The following is a 3,554-nucleotide window of genomic DNA, read 5'->3' on the forward strand; positions in this document are numbered from 1 at the left end:
CGGCCTAGGTCTATTATCAATGTAGTTTACCATTTCTTGTTGATCGTCCGTTTCTTTCATGCAACTCCAATTTTCATGTGACCCACCACATCCTTCACAAGCCATAACCGAGACTGTTTTTGTCATTTCTAATTTTTTTATTTTTGAAGAAAGGGCCTCGATTTGGGCTTGTAAAGAAGTGCTTTCGTCGACCTTATGGGCGCCCGGGGAGATAGACTTATTTCCCCGGGGGGTATGCCATTGAAAATTGGTTTGAGCAATTTCCTCAATCTGATTATATATTTCGTGTGGGCGTCGGTTACCTAAAAGTCCCCCGGAGCTAGAATCAAGTGTCTGCCTAGTGTGTGGCAACAAGCCATTATAGAAAGTGGATACTTGTTGCCATATTGCGAGGCCGTGATGGGGACACTTGCGTAATAGCTCCTTGAACCTTTCCCAAGTTTCATATAAGGATTCCCCGTCCTCTTGTGAATATGTATTAATTTCAGTCATTAACTTAGCAGTTTTAGCAGGAGGGAAATACTTATATAGAAATTTTTGGGCTAGTTCATCCCAGGTGTTTACCGATCCAGCTGGGAGGGCGTTGAGCCAAGCTTTCGCTCGGTCTTTTAGTGAGAAGGGAAACATACGGAGGCGGATGGCGTCGTTTGATGCTCCATTGATCCGAAAGGTATCACATATTTCCAAGAAATTAGTTATATGTAGATGGGGATCCTCGTCCGCAAGCCCGTGGAAGGTTGCGGAGTTTTGGAGCATTTGTATCAAATGCGGCCGAAGTTCGAAGTTATTGGCTTCGACATTCGGAGCATTGATAGCGGCGCCTAGATTACCCACGGTGGGTCGTAGATAATCCATAAGGGTACGTTGGTCCGCCATTGGAGGTGGATCACCCGAAACCTTCTCTTGGTTTTTGGCTTTTAACCTTTTTCTGAGAAAGCGTTCGGGTTCTTCTAGTGGTTCTTTTATGTCTTTATTGGAACTGGAGCTCATACACTACGTGAGGTTGGCGTCGGGTTCCAAGTCCTGCAATAAAAACAGAAAAGAATGTTGGTCAGAAGGTTCACCACGGCCCCGTGTTGAGCGAACACGGCCCGTGGTCGGAATTTCAGTGATTGTTTTCCAGATCCCAGTTACTGGAAGTTGGACACGGCCCCGTGTTGCACCGGCACGGCCCCATGGTCAGCCTTCTGTAACTTGGAAAACAAAAACTGCCAGTAACGATGCTGAGCACGGCCCGTGTCCGACCAGGCACGGCCCCGTGCTGAGCTCTGCAGAAGCTGAAAATCTACGAAAAATCCTAAAAATTAAAGAAAAAATAAAAATATGATTAGGCCGTTGATTCCTAACTTTCTTAAAATCCTTGTGTCCCCGGCAACGGCGCCAAAAAACTTGATGTGCGTGAAGTGTGTTATAATTTAGATGAATATTTAAGCCCCTTTTTACACTTTTAGCCAAGTTTTAAATTTATGAAACACGATATTTACTAACACTAAACACACATATGGGCAAGTGCACCCATCGTGGACGTAGTATAGTGTTGGTAAGATACCGAGGTCGTCCAAGGACACAAGAGCTTTTAATACCGGTTTATCCTCAACGTCTAATCAAATCAAAAAGTGAGAAAAATGTTTTAAACTAAGAAAAATAAAAACTAACTAAATGCTGAAAAATAAAATAAAATAAAAACAGACAGACAAGATGAATCACTTGGATCCGACACGTGTGTTAGTATAACCTTTGATTATTTTTGCACTTTTGCACTTGTTTAAGAGATTATCTTAGTTATTGTAGTAGGCCCCTCTTTTGAAGGCGACGTTACCCTCAACCCAGTAGTTTGAGTCAGCAAGGATACAATCCTAAAGGGTCGGATTATTGAAAGATAATGAATTAAGTTATAATGCAAATTGTGGTAGGCCCCGCTTTCGGCGGTGACGTTACCCTCGGCTAAGTAGTCTGAGTCAGCAGGGATACAGTCCTAAATAGCCGGGTTATAGTATTAATAGTAGTTAACTTATGAGGGGGTCAAAGAGTTTGGATCCCCGCCATCCAATACCTATGGGTATTGAAGGAGATCCTACTAAAATTGACCCAGGTCCCAAGCAGGACCTCTAAACGCTGAACAAGGGCAAGACCCTTACCAAACCGTTCCCTTAACCCCCGACCAGGTAGCCAACATACCTCCATATAGACCGTGGAGATATGAATGGTGAAAATCTTTTATTTTATATAGACAGTAAAATAACGCCAAGACACCACGGACAAACGATAAGGAAAGATCACCTTCAACATAAGTAACTAGTTATTAAAGTCATTAATACAAAACCAAATAAAAAGTGCAAAAGATTAAAAATAAAAAGTATTATACTAAACACTTGTCTTCACCAAGTGATGTAAGAGACTTAGGCAAACATGGCCTTGATTGTCAAGAACTCTTACGATCAATCTTGGATCCCGAGATGACTCACACACTCTACGATGGACAATGGATGATGGTGGTGGATGATGGTGTTATGGTGGTGGTGGGTGGTGGATGAAGTGTGAGAGAGGTGGTGTGCCAAGGGATGAGATGGAATGAAACCAAGCACCCCTATTTATAGGCTGAACAGAAGGCTGGGCACGGCCCCGTGTCCGCTGGACACGCCCCCGTGCCCGTCTGACACTCTCTCTCTTCATTAATTGTAATTCGCAATTACAATTAATGCGCCTGCTGTACTTTCACCACGCCCCCGTGCCTGCTGGACACGGCCCTGTGGTGGGCAATGGAAGCTTCTACTAGTTTGTCTTTTCTGCTGCTTCTTGGGCACAGCCTCGTGTTCGCTGGACACGGTGCGTGTTCAGTCTTCTGTTTTCTCTTCTTTGCCTTGGGGGGTGCCGTTGAGGGTCCGGGCAGTCTACTTTTATTCCTTTTCTTGTATTTATGCTAGAATTAGTTGTCTTTTTGCTTCTTTTGTGATTTTGAGCTCATTTCATCCTGAAAATACAAAAGAAAGACAAAAACACTCTTTTTCCAACATTAGTACTTAAAAAGGGTTAGTTTTATGCCTTAATTGATGTGATTTATATGTTGCATTTTACACACATCAGACGCTCGTAGAGGTCCCGAGTATACGTGGGAAGTCGAATCCACTATGAGACAGAAATACCCTCACTTATTCCAATAAATCTCGGGGTCGAGATTTCTTTTAAGGGGGTGAGGATGTAACACCACGTAAAAACGTGTCCAATTATATATAGACACGTGTCCTAAACTCTAAATATGCGAAAAATTGAGTTTAAGGGACTAAAGTTGACAAATAGCGAAAATATGTAAATGAAAGGACTAAAAGTGTTAACATGCCAAACTTATGCCTCTGAATGACCATACGTGAAGAAAACATTCTTAAATGGGTGATCAATTGGATATAAGAAGCCGTTTGTGAGAATAATCGGAAGATTATAAAATTTCAAGGGTTAAACGTGTCAATATGTCAATTCTGACCTCTGAGTGACCTTTTAACAAAACCGAGGCTTTGAAATATTCAAATACACTCCCAAGAATGAGTGGTAAAAATTTC

The 3,554-nt window shown here is 42.4% G+C and overlaps 1 non-coding gene across 1 annotated transcript; it reads left to right on the forward strand.

Annotated features, from left to right (window-relative positions):
• The first annotated feature begins 391 nt into the window (after nucleotides 1–391).
• On the forward strand, nucleotides 392–498 carry LOC118489919. The gene has a single exon (XR_004887931.1). It is a non-coding gene; the product is annotated as a small nucleolar RNA R71 (small nucleolar RNA).
• Nucleotides 499–3,554: the final 3,056 nt, after the last annotated feature.

The sequence above is a fragment of the Helianthus annuus genome, chromosome 2, assembly GCF_002127325.2.
Source record: "Helianthus annuus cultivar XRQ/B chromosome 2, HanXRQr2.0-SUNRISE, whole genome shotgun sequence".
Classification (NCBI taxonomy): domain Eukaryota; kingdom Viridiplantae; phylum Streptophyta; class Magnoliopsida; order Asterales; family Asteraceae; genus Helianthus; species Helianthus annuus.